The following is a 20,553-nucleotide window of genomic DNA, read 5'->3' on the forward strand; positions in this document are numbered from 1 at the left end:
AACGTTTCAATATTTTTTTCATTATTTCCACACTATAAGGGTAATGGATAGGAGACAATAAGAAAAGTGCTTGAGGAGAGGTTTAAAAATAAATTTATGAAAATTTTTGCTACACAGTAAATAGAGTTGAGATGTATAATAAAGTATACATCTGAAAATTAAGTTGTTTAAATTCTCATTCTGTATGATAAAAACATACTTTTTATATTTAGTTCACATTCTGATCCTGTACATTACTGTAGTGTCTGTTGTAAATCCATGAATCCATGCAGGAACATCAGGCTGCAGAGTGTCAGTGGGAGGCAGAGACAGAAACACATATCTGTAGATATTTTAGTTAAATGTTTGTGGCTGGAAATGACAGGGGGGAAAAACAGTTAGGCTTTTTGCTTCAGTGTTTTTATGGCTCATGTTTGGTAAGTTACTGAATGCAGGGCTGGAAAGTGAGACTGAGTTAACAGTGAGGAGCTAAAGGTCTGTTAGACATGAAAGTATCATTTTTATTTATTTTGTAGATCAAACTGTTGCACTGATGAAGAGTTGTTCAAGGAGAACAACACTTGTTTTTTAGATGTTATTTTTGTTGGTCAAACTGCTGTATTGAGTTTAAACTGTTGTGTCTTATTTTATGAGCCGTTTACTGTGGCCGTCTACATTAGTTTTAGAAAGAGGTAGAACCAATTCAATATCCAGTCAATTTATATCAATGCATTTTGACCAATAATCAAATGTCTTTTAACCAATAAAATATATCAGAATCTGTTAGCCTGTCTGTGCAACCAGAGTATTTAGCTTGCTAATTGTGAGGCAAATTCTAAAGTGAGTGTTCATCCTGGAATGACGGTCATTATACTACGCATAACTTTAATCTGATTATTGGATTGTAAATAGTAACATGTTAGAATACTTGTTCCTGAAACAAGAGTAATGCAATACTGACATGTTGATGGCATAATTGTTTGACATTTCTGCTCAAGGTATTTACTGATCTGTCAGGTTTCCGATATGCGTCCCCCTCAATGACAGACTCGTTCCTACGCCCCTCACTTTGTATCCCTCTGAAAAATGAACCCATTTAAATAAAGAAATCCCTCCATGGGTGATACCACAATAGAGAGCGTTCATTTTAAAGCGTTAACACTGGTGCTGTAAGTGGTCCGGTATGAAATGGGGGTGATGGAACAACGGTACCACAGCACTTTTAAATTTCAATAAGCAGAAAGCAGAAATTGTTTCCGTTGTTTTAAAAGGTTTATGTCAGACTGCCTTTCCCCCATCGATACGCTTCCCGACCGCCCTGCACCTTAGGGGCTAAAAAAAAAAAAAAAAACGACGCGCACATTGCGCAAAACTCTGAAACAGGAGAAGCGGGACATAAAACAGAGCGATGAACTAGATGTGAATTATGGCATAAAAACAGAATCCGACGCTGAACAGTGAAAAATCAACACATGATATGAAACACATGACGATTAGGCGGCACAGCAGGTGATGAGTGAAGATTACTGATGGAATAAACTGGTATGGCAAGACCTTTCGAACAATACTTAATACAGAAGACTGTATGGCAAGAATAAACAGACACTATTTCCAGATAAAAGGTCAAATAATATTGTTGAAGTGCCATGGGTTTGTTGAGACCATATCTAGTACTGAGAATAAATATATCTTACAGACCATAACAGTAAATAACTTATCACTTATTTATGTTTTTAATTTGATTTGATATATTTATTTCTTCAATATTATTTTTCATGTCAGTGTTAATGTCATGAGGTTGAGACTCCATGACACTTTCAATTTGATTCATTAGGATTTGATTAAGAACCAGATTTATTCTTTGTAATTTCTGTCCAGTAAAACTATTAATCTATAAATCAATAGCAGGTATATAAAGATATAATCCATGTTTCTGTCTCATATTTGATGGCATGAAAAGGACCTGAAACTTTAGTTTTTCCACTGAAAGCTCTGGTTTGCACATTAAATGCCATGTGGGTGAAGTTTTATGGATGATGCTCTGATGTCCCATTCTCCTGAAGGCAGCACAGAACTGCACCACCAGAAACCGACAGAAACACTGAAGAGAAGAAGAGCTATAATTAATGTAGTTACAGTTCTATCCATGTTTTAAAGTTGCAGAGCTCAGTCGTTTTGCAAATAGATCAAAGTTTAAACTGGCATGTTGTACATCTTTTATTTGGTCATTTTGTCCATCCATTTTCTTTACACCCTTGTCCCTCAGTGGGGTCGGGAGGGGTGCTGGTGCCTATCTCTCCAGCTAACGTTCCGGGCGAGAGGCGGGGTCACCCTGGACAGGTTGCCAGTCTGTCGCAGGGCAACACAGAAACCAATTAACCTGACAGTCATGTTTTTGGACTGTGGGAGGAAACCGGAGTACTCGGAGAAAACCCATGCATGCACATGGAGAACATGCAAACTCCATGCAGAAAGACCGGGGCCAGGAATCGAACCCAGAACCTTCTTGCTGCAAGGCAACAGCTCTACCACTGTGGAGCCCCGGTCATTTTGTGTAATATTTAACAACAGAAAATGGCAAAGAATAAGAATATTTTTTCCACTGCTGCAAGGCCTACCAATTTTAACTTGAATGTTCATTGCATTTTTTGTAGACACCTGTGAAAATAATTTCTATTCCCATGGCTTTTTTGTTCTCTAGGAAATTATTTTTTATGATAAATACAGAAACAAGCCTAAAAATCAAAACATCTACAATAGTGATAGTAATATAAATAATAAAATAATAGTCAGTGTAACGTATCCTACAAATTATTTGGTGGGGGTCGGTGAGGGACCTGAATAAAGGCTGGGGGGGGCCGCTGGCCTGAAAAAGGTTGAGAAACACTGTACTAGACCATCTGTTGGTGAAAACTTGGCCCACAGCAGCTCGTCTGTTGAAGAAACCTCTCAGATCCTGTCAGATCTTTGATGGAGGGTTTTTTTTAAGACACAACGGTCACATTCTGTTTGTTAAAGTTTTCACACACTTTGTTTTCCAAAATCTGGCTTATGTTTGCTACAAGAAAATCTGAACAATTAATGTAAAATAGCTAAAACTACACTGTAAAAAACACAAACTCTAACAAAGTATTTTTGTTTTTGTCCAGTTTCTGGTGGAGATATCTCATCACATTTGAAGGAAGACAAAACTGACTTATAAGTAAATGTTTTTCAAAATATACCAGCTTAAGTCTAATTCTTAAATATTGATGAAAGCGCTCGTTCCGTTGGCAGATTCCTTTTACTTATAACTCGGGGAAATATCTTGTCATATGTGAAATAATCTGCCAATAGAACAAATATGTTTTTATCAAACAAGCTTCTATATTTTGCTGAAAAGTTACTTATAAATTTGTTTTGTCTTATTTCAAGTGTGATAAGATATTTGCAGTAGAAACTAGACCACAATTATTTGGTAATTCTTTGTGTTTTTGGAGTGTTAAGCCCACACCACTTTGCAACTGCTTTAAATCACCAGATTTAGCTGAACTGCAACCTCTGAGCGACACAAAGACTTCTTAATAGACTGATTCATTGCGCAAACGCTGATCTCATAATGATTTAAAGTATTAAAAGCAGACATTCGTATTTATTAGATGTTGCTGAAACCTGAAAAGTTATAAATCTCTGTCTGCCTGCTGCCTTTAACTGAGACTTTATTTCACTTTTATGATTTCATTATATTTTAATCAGTAATAAATAAAAAGTCAGATACATGATGCAGAACGAATGAAGCGAAATGATGAAGTGAGAGACTAAATAACAGCCTCATACTTTCCACAACATCCTCAGACAGCTGTGTTTCTCTGCCGACAAACAGCTCAGTCACATTTTTCTCTGCTTGTTCTTTTCCAAACAGTCCCTTAATAAGAGACGGACCTGCCGACCAACGCTGAGCTCCAGATGAAACACGCTGTAAGTCACAGCAGCACAGCAACACTGCTTTTGGAGAAGCTCGTGTGTGTATAAGAAGCAGTGAAGGCACGCGGCCTGGATATAGTCTTACACTGAACTGAGGCAGACTTTGTTCCACTCTGGCCAAGCTGTGGCTTTCATGGTCTGTGCCATCTCTCCTGTGAGTAATCTACTCATTCAGCACCAGAACCCCTTTTCCCTCCCGCTCACAGTGGAAAACATCCCCCTACTCATCTACATTTCTCCTGTAAAAAGCCATCAAACTGGAACTGATATCAAAAAAGTTGGCATAATCACAACAACCAATCAGAGTGGAGAGTTAGCGATATCCAGTTGAAAGGGAAGAGACAGGTTCTGAAGATTTCGACCCAAAAAACTCTCACTGGTCACTCATTGAGCTCAATGTAAACAATCTGCTCGCTGATTAAGCTTCGAGTCAAACTATAAAATTTAATTCTGTTCACCATGCTGCCATCTCTCTTAATCAGAGTGAAGAGGGTCCAGTTTTATACTGAAATTGGACCCAAGCAATTATTTCAGTCCAGTTGAAGAAGGTCCCACCAGTACAAGAGGATTAGGGCCTTCTGACTTTTGATCTCAGAAGATTAAAGTCAGAATTCTGAGAAAAAAGTCTAAATCCATTTTTTTTTCCATTGGCCCTAATCATCAAATGTACAGAAGTACATTGGAGCCATGATGTTCAGAATAACATCGGCTTCAGGTTTCTGCAGCTTCTCTCCAGAAGAAAACAGGAACCGCTTGAAGAGCCAGAACAATTATTCTTCAACAGACATTTTATCTTTTGTTGGACAAGACGGTAGGGACAGACATCAACATGATCTAGTGTGGATGGATTGATTCATGTACAAATGAAATGATAAAATTAAGGACATTTGGGAAGAAAACCCTCTGTCAGCAGTAAGAAGATGAACCAAGGAGAAAGCTTAAAAGAGGGAGAGAAATGTAGGATATACATGCCACAAAGATCCAATATCTGCCTCCTCAGTGACTTGGGTCAAATCAGAATTATTCTAGCTACTGTGTTAACTTGCTAGCTAGATAGTTAGTTAGATAAGCAGCTAGCTAGATAGTTGGATAGGCAACTAGCCAGGTAGATATTTAGGAAGGTAGCTAGACAGTTGGATGGGCAACTAGCAAGCTACATCGCTAATGAGCGATGTAGCTAGCTAGCACTCTCTACACAGCATTCTTAGATACACAAAACACATAAAACATAAAAAAAATGAAAAATGAATTAATTAAAAAGCAGAACACTGATGCTGAAGGGGTTTTCTGTGGGTCTTACTGTAGAATGTTTAATGAAGAAAATGCCAACTCTGGAAATGAGAAGTACTCAGATGGAGTTATTTGGTGGAGAAATAAGGAGATGGATTTATTTAATTCAGCAGAGACATGAGGTGTAACCGAAGGAGACCCACAGCTCTGTTGGAAGCTCTTCGCAGCTCCTCTGAGCCCAGTTTCCAGTCTGATAATGTCTCACAGCCATGTAGGAAATTTAGCAAGTGTGTAAGGAAAGCAGCCGGCAGCCTCTGTAAGCTGAAGCTACAAACTACCCGCTCAGACTCCCAACGTACCGAGAACCACTAAAACCCTGGGCCTAGCAAATATCCACAACTATAGCTGCGTTTCCATTACAAATGTGCGGAAAACTTTGTCAATTCCACTTATGCCAAACAAAAAACAATTTCGAAATTGCAGCGTTTCTATTAATTCTTGAATAAGTTTATTCATCATCCTCCAAGCACTTCCTGTTGTTGTCTTCATTGTTTTTACCAGTAGTAACATCTGGTTGTTGATCACATGACTCGTGTGATGCAAAAAAAAAAAAGTCTTTCCATTACAGTTTTGAGAAATTCACAAATTTGAATTCATCTGAAAAGCTCTGTCATATCAGCACAAAACTGACTAAATTAAACTTTTTTTTTGGTAATTCTAATTCGTACAATTTTATGGTCAATGGAGACACAGCTTAGAGAAACAAAAAGAGAAAAGTTGATCTGAAGAGAAACCGTCACAAAGCCTGACAGCAGAGAGCAGCATCAGGTCTTCCAGACGTCACATGGAGGCCATCAGTAAACGACAAGCAACCTTTTTCCCTCCAATCACAACTCATTTCACTCAAAGAGTGGTGAGGGTAAAATGAAAGTGAGACAAAGAGGGAAAAGCTCCCAGKGAAACCAGCTGCTGTAGTGACCCTCCATCAGGGGCCCGGGGCCTGACTGTGGGCTCCAGAACCATCCTGGTTCTCCTCCTCAGACTGAATGGAGACAACATCCATGGAGGTAACCAGACATGGCATTGGGGGATGAAATGAGCATTATGCTCAATGCTGCGGTTTGACGCTGCAACACTTAGTCCAGGTGGTGGGCACCAAATGTGGGAAGCATTAGCAGCTCTTCCTGCCTTGTTACACATCCAGATTACAGGACTGGTTGGTTGGAAGGATGAGGAGGAGGGATGGTAGGCAGCCAGGAAGGCTTTCCATTCTGTCAGCCATTATTATTGCAAGATGGAAGAAAAGGAAGAGAAGACCTGCAGCTCTTCTAATCTGATGGTAGACAGGAGAACTGCTGTTCTCAATTCTAGGAAAACATGAGATTTTGATGTGAAAACTGTAATTCAAGGATATTTAGTAATAAAAGAACAAAATATTGAGCAGATAAAAACAGAACTAAAATTCCTCCATTGCTTTTACTTTTCTGACATCAGATAATCAAGAGGGAAACCCAGACATTCCTCTTTTCATCTACAGTTGGATTCATGTAAACAGGATCCAGAACCACAAGTAGAACCTCTTTCAATTTAATATTTAACTTCAGATTAATCGTGACTCTTTGTCTATTCTTGAAATAACTTTTTTGGGGGAAAATTTTAAATGAATTTTTATACCTGAAAAACAGTTTTCCAGAGGAAAAGTTCCAATTTCTGAACACTTGCATTTTTCTTCATACGTAGCTTTGATTTAAAGAGTCTGCGTGCTCCCTTTGTTGTGTATTCACAGCAGAAATATAACATAATTCATTTCTGGCAGTAAAACATTGAAGTCATTCTCCAAACATTTCCGGCCAAACTCTACTGTACGAGTTCCTCCTACAACTGTAACTACAGACGTCTGCAGAAATGATTATGGTTCTGCACTGAAGTGAAGTTCAGGTTCTGATCTTTGTGAATACATCCAGCATCTGTTTCCAGGAGAAGCCTGCATATCTGGTCTGGTAGCTACTCTGACCTCCGGACAGAGGGAGGTTTAGCTGGGGTTAGACCAGATGATGCTTCACATCTTTAATCAGTTTCTGTAGCGGTCATCCCAGTGTTAAACTGGGTTACCTGGGGAGAAGAGACTCACAAAAGATGAGGAAAATGGTCTCCAACCCAACTCTTACAGGCTTACATGGTGGAACAGTGTTTCAGATCTGAGGTTGCTAAAAGTCTATTTGCGTCAGAAGCAATCTATGTTTCCCCTCCGTCTCATCCCGCAGCTCTACGGGCTTAGAGACGTCTCATCTCAGAACGATGCTGGTCGACCCAGAAGCTGCAGCTCGGTAAGCAAAAAATAATAAAACTCACACTGACAAAATAAGTGGCTCAGATTGTTGGGGAAACTTTAAAGCCACAGTCAATTATGTTCACTGAAAACAACCTGGTAAGCACGAAAATTACATAAATATGATATTTAAAAATATGATCCAAGATGGCTACAGGAAAATCAGGCCAAATCTCTGTTGTAGAATAAATGGAGACGTTTATCAAACCAGTAAAGAAATCCACTTTAATCCAGGTGTTTGAACTTGTTTTTAAGCTATTAATTCTGAGAACAGCTCCACTATATAAAAAAAACTCTATAAAAGAAACTCTGGTTTGTTCACCATACAGCTGCGTCAATAGTTCCTCTAAAGCCATAAAAGTTCCTCCACTGAAGTCATCAACCAGAAATAGTGATGGTTCCAGAGATCAAAACACAAAAAAGCAGTCAAATTTCACCCAAAACAATTTAAATATCAGTGGTTCTTTTGTGCTGGAAGCACTATCCGTGAAAGGTTTTCAATGCAATTCTATGCAGTTTAGTTTTAATTTGTGATCTTTTGTCTCTAAACAGCATCCAAACTTTGCTTTTAACTCCGAACCTTCCAGACTCTAGTTGTGTTTTCATTGTCATATTATTGTGCAATTTGACATTCGTAAATAAATTTGCTTCATGGAAATACACCAATTAAAAAAAAAAAAAAAAAGAGCAAGTTTTAGTTAAAACATTTTGCCTTGGATGAGGTGCTGCTGGTAGTGGTGGGGGTTTCAACACTATCAAAATCGGTTTATTTTGCAAAACTGCAACCGAAACACATATTTTGAGTCACATGATCAACAACAGGATATTACCTCTGGCTCAAAAACCAGTTGGAAGATGATGGTGCGGCACAATTTTTAATGACTTATTGCGTGAACAAGCTTATTCACATGTGATTTTGATTGCGTTTTTTATTCAATGGAAACAGCACAATTGCTGCGAAATTGTACTTTTTTGACATTAGCGGAACATTGTCAAAGTTTTGCGCACATTACTCATAGAAACTGAGCCAGTGATAGAAGCAGGAAGAAAAAACACAAAAGACTAAAACCTTCCACTACCGCCTTTATTCCCCTTCAGTAGCATTGGAAAAACATCTGTAGCTTCTAGAGTTCCAAACCTTTGAGTTTGGGCCAACGTTACATCCAACCGGCTGGAGAGCCGCGCAGCAGAACTCACCCAGAGGACGTGTTATCAGAACCTTCAGGGCCTTTTCTCCTCTTCAGTTTATTTTTATTTCACTTAAGCCTCGCTAAGGGCTGAAGTCGAGAAACGCCGCTGAGCTACTGGAGGACTGAATGTTGTTCGAGTCGTAAAGGGGAAAATCAGAGCCCTCAGGTAACCGAGGTCATGTGGAGGACAGAGCAAGGACAAGCTGGAACAGAACAGTGGAGAAGGTGCTGAATATCTGGCAAAATATGAAGTATGATTTGATGTTGTGTGATCTGAAGTCACTCACCTACTGACCTTATCCTTGGTACAAAGATCAAATAGGAGAGGAAAGCATCGAAATACAGTACAGACAAATGTGGATACTTAAAAAAAAATTACATACATGTATATTACAAAAGGATGAGAAAAAATGATTCCTCAAGAAGAAACTTCAAAGTGATAATTAAAATATGAACTTTTGTTTTACAGAGGACAGAACTGGAAGCAGCTCTCTGGAAAGGCCTGTAGAACCATTAAAGGTAATTATCATGAAGTTTGACTAGGACCAAATTAACACAAAACAGACACATAACACTAAGAACATTACAGACAACCCTGAGCATCATATTTACAAAGCGTATCAAATCCTACCTTCAGTTGTTTCATCCAAATACGTCCCTCATTATACATGTCTACATGTTCATTTATTTAAATAAATGTGGAGTGAGTGGAAGGTACCTGCTTAAAGGTTATTTTAATCTGACAAACAATCCTCTTTAAAGCAGAACAAATATTATAATTGATTGAATATGACTGTAGAAAGCAGGCAGTGCCTTGAACCCAAATCCATCCAGAACTTTTATCAGAGATGTGTTCAGAGCCACAGAAAAGGCTCTACAGGAATCACCAACACATACTTCATTCATATCACGTGTAAGGTGCTTGTTGTTCTTCCTGTGGTGGCAGATTAATAAATTCCCTGAGTGGAGCTGTGGATCCTTGGTGCAACCTCACACTTACTGGCCTTTCATGGTTCATAAGATTTCTAAGCAGGCCTGGCCTCTGTCCTCATTTCAAGGTTACGAATTGGTCATATTCACACTCTCGTTATACAAAAATTTGACTTGAAGGAAAGCTGACTTTGTAATTTAACGCCTTGAAATTGGGCTTCTGTCTCTTTAAAAAAGTTCTACTTTCTGAAACTCCGCCTCCATAAAGTCATCACAACATGGCTCCTCCATGAATCCTTTAACAATGTTTTTATCAGCACTGTACAGAGAAGTAGCTCCTATAATGAGGTCAGCAGAGCCGCTGTTCCACCAGGTGTTTGCTAATTGCTGCTGGCTAGTCTGAAGGAGCGGAGTGGCGAGGGAACAGCTGCTATGTGAGACGGAAGCTTGAAAACTGCGGCTCTGAGGAGGAGCTTCATCATCAAAGGCGGGGCTAGGTTCACCCAGACGTTTTAGACAGCTGAGTGGTTGCCACAGGAGACAAAAAGATTTCTCCAACGTGCATGAAAGAATCCAGGCAACATTCCCGGTATGTTTTTGATGAGGAAATAACATTATCACATGAAGCTCAGAAAAGTCGATTTTACATAATGGTGTCCATTTAAAATGAAGTTAATCCATCTTCTAGATGGCAAAACATAAGTGGTCACATGGTTGGATTAGGAGACACATAATATCTGTCAAAATGTTGACAGATATTATGTGTTATGAACTAATTCTTTAGTTGTTGTTTTAATAGATTTTAAGTTGGAAGAGGTCTAATTGTCTGAGGGACAGAGTTTCACTCAACGAGCATCTGTAACCGAAAAGGGACTCTGATTAAAAGCACTTTTCCGGAGAGGAACAATACAATACAACCTCCTCCTGCTGGAATGTGATATTGTAAGCCAAACCACACTTCTAACAGGATGAGATGTGATTTGGGAGAGAGAGGATGAAGCAAAGCTTAAAAAGCAAACAATAAGGACAACAGGAGAATGAGAAAGATATCTTAAATACTTCCCAGAGCTGCCTTATTCTGTGCAAGGCTTTCATCTGCTGCCTATCTGACCAGGAATGGTTCACATTGTCTAATGGCCTCCTGGCCTTATACATGAGCATTCCTGCTCTAATGAAGCACCATGTGATAACTGAGCAGGATGGAGATCAGGCAGGAAACTGAGAACACTAAGATCCTGGAAGCCAACCTGGCCAGTTCAGACAGCCATTTATCCGGACATCCAAGGAGAGACATTTGGGGAGCAAAAGACTCTGAGCTGAAACTGGGGTCTGAAAGGAGTACAACCCCTGTTCTCCCAGGCCTGCTGCTAATTCACCACAGGAGATGACAAATGGAGGAGATGAGGGCAGCATTTAAATAGATGGAAGCACAGAGGGAAGAGGATGTGCTGCTGGTTAGAGGACCAATCAAGTCTGAAGACACATCAGCCCCGAGCAACAATCAGACATGTTGTAAACAAAGGTTGAGCCAAACTATTTCAATGAAGCTAAAATCAAGAAGAATCAACCAGATGTTATTTATAATCTGTTGATAGAAGCGAACGTTGGCTGGACTGCAGGAAATAAGATGAGCCCAAGTTGTTCCAGAGCTCTCTACTTTGTAAGCTGTCATTGATGCTTCCACTGCGCAATCTGGGAAACTATTTCACCTCTTTTGTCTCAGTGTGAAAACCCAGTCTCACTGCTTGGTATGGAAAGTAGCCTGATCCACAGCAGCACCGTTCAGATTTATGGATTGGACCAATGGTGTCATGACATTTTGGTCATGAACACCAAAATTGTTAAAATGACTTTTATTTGTAAACATTTTACACTTTACTAATAAATTAATTGTGCATTTTATATTGTAACTGCTCAATATGATTTTACTGAAAATAACAACAGAGATTTTAGTACAATAAGGATTGCTAACGCTTTATTTGAAGGGGTTGTCCATAAGACTGACATGGCAAAGTTGACACTTTCAGTGGACTTTGTGCAAATTTTGTTGCTACATAACATTAAATTGTCGTTACCAACCAAATAACGCAAAGGTGACCCTTTAAATATTTTAATGCAATATTGCATTGTTTAGTAAATGACTCTTTATGACAACAGTCATAAACATTCATAACGACTCCTTCATGTTTATGACAAGTGTCATGTCACTTTTATGCACATCCCTTCGAATAAAGTCTTGCCAGCCTGGTAAACCACCATAGATCCAAAGTATACAAAGAGGTTTTAACAGCTGTTATTACTGCTCCCAAATTTTTTGGGATGATTTTGGTTTAGAATATTTTTTTAGCCCAAATTTAGCTACAAGAATAGGACACGTGTAATTTTAATTTTTTTTTTTTTTTGCTAAGGTGCTTCCTGTTTTCACAACATTTTTTTTGTTATTACACATTTTTTATTAATGTTATCATTACATTACTGTAGCCAAGATATGATTCATTCCAGCACCTGACCGGGCCGCGCCTCAGACACCCCTGGATTAGACCATGAGATGTGATCTGATCTTCAGCCAGGGAGGAAAACTGACCTCTAACTGACCTCAGATCCCTGGAAGTAGCCCTGAGTTATGAGCACAGAGTGTAACTAATAATTCAACAAATAGACTAAAAGCATGAAATGAAAATGTAGGACGTGGCTGAACCGTGAGGGTGGCCTCCACTGGGCTCTCCTTGGGAGAATAACACTGCTTTTCTTGTTCATTACTCTCGTCAGTCGACCCTTGTATCTGAACCTGAAGCAAATGACGGGTTCAGGACTTGGACTTGTTTTCAAATGGTTMRATTMTTTACTGCAGARAAARGRGAGCAAGAAAAATATGGGAAACATTTTWWTGTATTAAGTGAGACTCAGAGACCCCCAAGGTGAGAGATAAGTGGGTCCACATGTTTATCAGACTGTAAAGTAACCGGTCAGACAGTAGAGAGGTCTGCATGTCAGACAGAAACAGACTCGCTGTCAGAAAGCAAAGAAAGTCATCAGGGTTTTCAGAGAGTCTGGAAGAGATCCAAGGACTGATGGCAGGAAGCTGGAGTGAAAGGCAGGAGGCGGTAATGCCAGGCTGGTCAGTCAAGCTGAGAGTTAGCTGGTCTAACACGGAGCTGATTAAAAACTGCCTGAAACGGCACTGGAGGCTCTTTAAAGGTCAGTTTCTAACCAAAGAAGGAATCAATGGAAGCAGAGAGGGAAGGGATTATTTTCATGTTACAAATGTTCAGTGTAAACGGACCCACTCACTGCAGCTCTCGCCAACACCAATATTATTCCAACTGATGGAGCTCCTGGACTGGAGAGGAAGAGGAAGAGACCCCCTCTTCAATCAGCACCTCTGTCCTCCGGTTAGTAACTTCAGGCTCTCCAAGCTTTCCTCCAATTAACTTGTAGTTTATGGGGCTGGGACCACTTTAAGATGGCCTAAATAGCTATTGAGAAACAATTGCTTGCTGGAGGTGTGGACTCTGTCAAAATTAAACATTTTATCCAATTGCTAACATTTGCCTGTGATGTATACATATATATATGTATAATGTGCTAATTCAATGCTGTGAAGCTTACTGGAAACCACCATTCTCCACTGTAAAGGGAGAAATGCTGAAGCGAACAAGGCATCTGTTAATGCCAATTTAATATTTGGAATAGTGGCCAACACGGACTCAACGGCTTCCTCACTTCCTCCGCTTGCTATTGCTAAAACTACAGACAGACTAAAACTCTTAAAAAAGCTCAGAAATATACGTCATTGTTCACAACTTCTATTATTCGGAGATTGGCCCGTTAGAAATTCTACCAGAGGAATCCAAATCAGTTGGAGAAAGCCCAGACTGAGCTGTGAAGTGAGGTTAGAAGTGATGGAAGGCAATGGCCAGGCTAGCTCTGTACACATGAGTGGGGGGAGTTTTGTAATGCAAAAAACTTCAGAAAGCATATGTCTGATGCCCAAGGAAGAAAAAAAAGGAGAAAATCAGAGGACAAACGTGGCAGAAATGGAAGTAAAACTAATATGGTGAAATTACTTGTTGCCTTAGTTGTCTATCAGAGTGTAGTGTAGCACCTAAGCTAGCTAGCCAAACATAAAACTGACCTAGCCAAGCTAGTTTTTCCTGATTGATTTCACTGATCTGTCAACTCAAACTCCACCCTAAGCGCCACACTAACTCTCACCTACGGTGCCCAAGCGGCCTGCAGAGGACTACATTTCCCACCTGCTCCATGAGCAGAGGCTCATGGAGCAAGGAGGAAAGTTAGAAATTCCCGAACTCCTCAGAGGAAGTGGTTTCACTAAACTGAACCAGTGAGGGAACAGCTGAACTGTGTCTGTCTACAACCTTTCAGCGGGCCGTTTCTGGCCGTCCAGCAGCACGGATGCCAGTGTGTGGTTGAACATAAGCTGGAAATGAAAACATCTATAAATCAGTGGCTGCAGGGCTGAAGCATAGGTAGAGGCTAACGCTAAGTTTAGAGGTGGTCAGCGGGGCTCTGAGCTTAAGGTTATTTCTGAGTCAAGCTCCAGTAAAGACTCACAGACAGAGGGAAGCAAGTCATCAGCTGAACATGTCTGTCTGAAGGAAAATCTATTCCCAGTAAGAACTGGCTTCTGGTTCACTGGGAGACCAGAGCGGACGTATCAACCAGTTCCAAGTGGAGTGCGCTTAGCTGAGGGTTTGTTTGAAAATGGCTGAATTAAAGGAAGGAGAGAAGCGCTCCATGACCGGGGATAATCTCTGGACAGATGTGGCCTCAGTATGAGGGTAGAACTGGCAGGATGGATGAGGGTAGGATTTATATGAAGGGCTATTATAAAGTTGTCTTAAACTGGCTAATGGATATGCTTCCAGTTCCAGCAGATGGATATGCTTCCAGTTCCAGCAGATATTCACTAGTTCGTGAGAGGACAGATGGAGTCAGGTCAGATTACTGAAGCTACACATAAAAACCTTCATGTCACCAAGCTGACATGAAAGAAGCGCCAACTATTCCTCTGCAACAACCAGACTGGGGAATGATCAGCAGACCAACATCAGACCAACATCTATGAGGACAAGAACAGGTTTTACTGAAGCTCCAGAATCTGGAAACAGGCAGCGCAGCCTCTTCCTGCCTGGCTACAGGCTAATAGAGGATGCTAGCAGCACTGAACAAAGCAGATTCCTAGACAACCTTCTGGTTATGGACCGGAGCCAAATAAAGGACTTTTATGTTGAAGAGTCGACACAGAAGTATTGGAGGGAAGAAGTCTTGGTGGGTTTTCTGTATTACAGAGAAGCAGCTCCAAAATGGCTAGAAGTGTTATTATGTCAGATCAAACTTAGAGAAACAAAAAAGAGGCTCAGACCAAAGATAGACTTTGCTTCTGGAGCAGTCAGTGGTCAGGTACCCATGGATTAGGAGGAATGTTTCCATGGTTTCCTCTCCTGGCTTAGAAACTTTTGACTGATAACAGAAAAACAGTCCCCTGTGTGTAAAAAAACAAAACAGCCTCTTATTCTATGCTTTGCCAGGTACCATTGAATAGGACAAGTGGTTCTAGCCGGAGACTGTTTCTTACTCTCAGGAACCGATTTGGACTGAATCCGACCAACACGGGGATCATCTTTCGTCTCACATTTGACATGCTACTCCGTTGCATCCTCTTGGTTTAAGTAGGCCTTCTTAGAGATTCTCTTAGCTTTGTCTTTCCAGGATCGTATTCAAAGAGTTCCTGCAGAAACACCTGCTGTTTAAGTTGCTGAAAGTCAGAATTTAATGTAGGATGACTGAGAACAGTTTGTCCCCATCGGTGGTTTGCATCTGACTGAGAACAAAGAGGGCTTTTTCTCTTTAAGAGTGGGGAAGGTAATGAACTGGTCATGGTTAGTGGTAAACTGGGATAATTGTGAGGAATGATGCTTTGTGTGAGTGTGTGTTTCTTTAAAAGAGCGAGAATATTATGTGTCTGCGCAGAGTTTACGAGAGTTTTTCGTTCCTCCCTGGAAAACTTCAGTCCCAAAACAGAGACATGTTGGAGAAGACTGCTTGGACTCCAGCATCAGTTTCCTCCAGGAGACCCTGCAGCTCAATTTGAGGTTGGGTAAAAATATTGATTCATCAGTGCATTGCAATTCATCTTCTTCCAATTCAGGGTGGTTCATGGCATGGTGAACAACAGTTTCCATGGTTGTGCGCTCTGGTTCCAGGAACGTTTGAGTTTTCAAAGTAATTTTTAAATTAGTTACCAAAGTTTGATGTGAAGTTGTAGTCTTCTTCGTTGTCTTGTTATTCTTCTTCTTGAGCTTATTGGTGGTTGCCAAACAGCTATTTGATGTGCATTACCATCACCTGCTGGTGGGGAGTGTGGAAAGCATAGGCAATGTTGTTCAAATATTGTTAATGATTAATCAAAAATGTGAATGTCAAGAACAACGTGAATTATGTTTAAATTTACTTTTTTATTTTAATGTATTTCTTATTTTTATTTATGGGAATTGCTATGTGTGTATGTTGTTTACAGATGGAAATTAGAGTCTTGCTAAATGTGGTGTATTTTCAACAGTGTTGTACATTCGTTAATATCCACTGTTCCATTTAAATGAAATCAATTCAATATAGAAGTTTTTAAAACAATATCGACTTAAAATTGAATACATTTGTGAGGTTTATAACAATACCCAGCTCAACACCTGTGGTGTAAAGGTCAGAAAAGACTCAGAGCAGAGAAAGACCAGTGTCTGGTTGGAAGCTGAGTGATGGGAGGCCTGAGGTCTGGGGGAGGATTAGGAAATCTTTTACCATCACAAATAAGGAATATTTGCTTTCTTTGCCAGGAAAAAAAAGCTAAAACACAGGAGAACGTTTTGGACGTACATTAAAAGACACCAGCCATACCAGGATACGAATGATATCCTCTGGTATCTTGTCGTCCACAGGGATCCCGTTGACCTCCTTCAGTTCGTCTCCAGAATGAATCAGCCCTGACCTATAAAACACCAGAATTAAATCTCTACGATCATCCTCATATTGATTATTCTAATCTTCCAACTCAAGTGAGCTACTGTGTGAAAGTGCAGCGTGTTCGGAGCCGGAGGTTGTGTACAGAACGGCAGATTAATGTTTACAGTGACGATGATCAGTGGGCCTGGAAAGGAATCATGATGTTATTGAGGACATGTGTGGAAATTTGCCTTTGGCTCGACTCTGGCAGAACCGACGCACACAGGCTGGACGCAGTGAACACACACACACACACGCACACGCACACACACACACACACACAAATGTGAAACATGTGGACAAGCACCAGAGCTCTGCCATCTGTGTTCACTTTTAAAGAGTGGATTGATTTAATCTATGGCAAAAACACATCGTTTCTCTGCTGCAGAGTCAGGATCTGTCACACCTCCGACCTTCTGACAGATAAACGTGGAAAGAGCAAGAAGAAGTAGAAAAGCTAGAACTGACCGCTTCTGTCTGCTGCTCCTCCTCTCATGATTCAGGCCACAGTGATGGCTCCTGTTCCATCGTCACGTCTTATTGTTGCTCCCTACAGAGGAACCAGTGAGAGGCTTCAAACATCAGTCACATCAAACTGAGTTTTTCTGCTAATGTTAAACAGGAACTGGTTTAGAGCATCGTGTTGTGGGGCTATCTTTTTACAGGAGGGACTGGGGCACTGTACTGAATACATGATGTGGAAATATTGAAGCAACATCTCAAGACATGAGCAAGGAACACTTGGTCATAAATGGCTCTTCCAAGTTGACAATGATGTATTTCCTATATATCTTAAAAGCTTTTCTTCCTTTACATCAACCCTATTAACTCTTCAGGTTCCAACCAATCCCAGTGCTCCTCCAAGCATCACTGAGGCCCCAGTCTGGCTCAGATTCAGGACAAACCAACACAGCAACACATGTGGAGTCATCTTCACTCAGACCCGATTACCAGACAGTCTGGTCATCTGGTCCACACACAGGTTGTCATGGCTGCAGTTCATCCTTTCAGCTTTTATATCCATTGTTCCCATCATCTCCAGAGAATGTTTTGATTTCTAACACAAAAAGCTTCTTTCCCTCATACAGCTGAAGAGCTTGTTGCTGCCTCGTTGGTGCAGCAACAGATTACTGCATCTTTCACTGTTAGCTTTCTCCTTATTCCAACATATCCAGAGTAATTCTGGCAACCATCATAATCAGAAGAACCTTAAAAAGCTTCTGGTTTATAGCATTTTAGTGACACCATTAGTGTGTCATCCTGGTTGTTTTTACAACACATTCAGACCTGATGGTTTTCCACTCAGATAATGATTTCCTCAAGGCATTTGGGATCTGTGAAGAGAAGAAAACAACGGAAGACGAGAATGAGACAGCTGGAGGACCTGCTGACCTCATAGAATAGTTATAGTGATTAGAGACAGAAGAGAGGTCTCAGGAGGTGAGAAACAACTGCAGTCAAACAACTGCAGTCAGTAGTAGGAGGAGGCACCATAAGTCAGGCTGAATCTTCTGCTTTAAGTATCTTTCTGTGATGCAGCCGTCCCTCACAGACAGAGAGACGATTTAGATGGGAGATGGACAGTAGCGTAGCACGAGGGGTCTGGAGTAAAACCCAGGAGAGTTTTCACACATGTGCTCATTACATTTCCAGAGTTTTTCTTGAACATAGTTTCTTTCCTGCTGGCTGAGCGCCAGTGGTGTGATGGATATTTTTATTGTGTCCCTGGAGGCTCCTGCATGCTGGTGGCTAATAGCTAACAGCTAACTAAACAGAGAAGCAGCAGCCTTGAACTCTTGAGTCACGACTGACACAAGGTTCTCCACACAAACTCCACAGACACTCTCTACAACACACATACGACTGACTGAATGTCCCCACATATGGCAATCCATAGAAATCCTTGTTGGACACATATAGCTTAGAGGACATGTTGAACCCAGGATGCAGGATTCAGCTTTTTGTGCCAGAAGCAACGGTGATTATAGAGCAATGCAATCATGAATCATGGAGTCATTAACCTAAAGTCCAAGAAAGCAAAGAAAAATTTCGGCCTGGCCGGGCCAGAATTATCTGCTTGATGGTTGGGTCTGGGTTGGCGTCGGGCTTTTGTGGCCAGCAACACATACACAGGGTGAGCCAAATGAAAACGTACAATCATAAAAATTTAAAGCTATGTTAATCTACTTACAGTCTATGCAGAGGTGTAGATAGTTTAACCTGTTGAGGAAATCTCTGCTCGAGCAGCAGTAGAGATAGGATCCCATCACTCATCCCAGATGGTTTGCATGTGATATAAAAACGAAAGCATGAAAATCTTAACATAATATTTTGGGTTTACTTCTGGCTTGAAACTTTACTTAAAGTTAACTAACTTGGTTGGATTGGGCTCAGACAGAATGCCATATGGGTTCAGGCGGGTTGGATATTTTTAGGTCCGATCTAAATTCTAGGAGGGAGGTGAGGAAATGGGGGTTAGTGAGTTGCGTTGGAGAGATTTAAATAAAGAGACTGGTAGTGAGAAAATTTGGAGGAAAATAAGTTAGGAAGGAAAGAAGGAAGATAAAAGGACAAAGTCTCTAAATCTAAATTTGGTCTCACCTCCCTATTGCTCACACCTAGTGTCCAAGCTAAGTGTTCACTGTGTTATTGTTAAAGGTTATGGATAGAAAACAGTGGTGCAGTGGCCATGCTGGGTCACCCTCCTCCAGAGTCCGTCAGTCCCACCGTGAGGCCCGTCTGATGCCCTGGAAGCAGATCTGAGGCAGCTGAAATAAACCCAGGAAATATTCCAGGCTCCTGAACTCAGCATAACCTTCTCTGTGCTGTGATACCCTCTGGGTACTATCATCAGCAACCAGCCATGCGTGGCCACTAACGAGGAATGCTAAACAAATCCATCAACTGTCCTGGATACAACATGCAGTGTGTGATGTGGGGGGAGCAGGTAAAGACTCTCAAGCAGCCATGCAAGGCTGCTACACGTAGAGCAGCTCTGCATGGACTGATAGTGAGGCTTACACTGAGCCGTCATCACCTAATGGCTCATAGAAACCATTTCCAAACTGGTGCTTGAAAACAGCACCAAAGGTCAGAATGGGAACGTCTATGTCTGTTCAAGCAACATGTATGTTTGACTAACAACATGTGTATGTGTGTTTTTGGTGCATTCAAGCATGTCAGGGTGTGTTTGGACTAGAGGGCTTCTGGCTGAAGTGAAGCCAGAAGCCCTCTGAGTCTGATCAGTCACTGAGTCTGATCACTTAACCACTTAACCATCAAGTCTCTACCTCGACAAGAGCAATTTTATAAATCCAAAACAGAAACTGTTTTAGATTTATAAAATTAGGGGAAAATGTCCTCTGACATCCCCCCCCCCCCCCCCCCCCCAAGTCTGAAGCAAAGCCTTGTAGCTGTGCTCAGTTGGAGGAAATCAGAGACAAACCTTCTGAAACCTTATGTATTGGTTTCTCAGTTTGCCTCTGTTCACACTGCAGTAAACATATCCGGGTCAGTCTTTAGTCTGTAGCTGCGCTTCCATTAGCCTTAAAATTCCACAATTTGACATTTCGAAAATAAATTTCGTTAATGGAAATAACGTATTTTCCGATGTGAAGTGTTTGTATACTTCTGCAATGGAAACTTTTTTTGTTTTGAGTCACGTGATCAATATACAGAGGTTACTATTGGTGGAAACCACAAATGAGACCACAGGAAGTGGTAAGAGGATGATAGCTTGGCATATTTTACAAAGACTTTTCGCATAAACAAACTTATTCACATATGATTTTAATTTAAAACATTTTTTTCAATGAATAAAACTGCAATTGTGACATTGTGGTGGGGCTTCACTGTAGTGGAATTTCAACAAAGTTTTGCATTCGTTTGTAATGGAAACACAGCTGGTGATGA

At 40.7% G+C, this 20,553-nt stretch overlaps 1 long non-coding RNA gene across 1 annotated transcript in view; it reads left to right on the forward strand.

Annotated features, from left to right (window-relative positions):
- Window positions 1-16,164, forward strand: part of LOC103482236 (uncharacterized) — a 17,778-nt gene extending 1,614 nt beyond the window's left edge. The window contains exons 2-5 of the long non-coding RNA XR_536420.1: window positions 3,881-3,936; window positions 7,437-7,499; window positions 9,161-9,210; window positions 15,616-16,164. This is a non-coding gene — a long non-coding RNA (uncharacterized LOC103482236). The remainder of the gene's footprint in view (window positions 1-3,880; window positions 3,937-7,436; window positions 7,500-9,160; window positions 9,211-15,615) is intronic.
- The last annotated feature ends 4,389 nt before the right edge of the window (window positions 16,165-20,553 follow it).

The sequence above is a fragment of the Poecilia reticulata genome, linkage group LG20 (assembly GCF_000633615.1).
Source record: "Poecilia reticulata strain Guanapo linkage group LG20, Guppy_female_1.0+MT, whole genome shotgun sequence".
Lineage (NCBI taxonomy): Eukaryota > Metazoa > Chordata > Actinopteri > Cyprinodontiformes > Poeciliidae > Poecilia > Poecilia reticulata.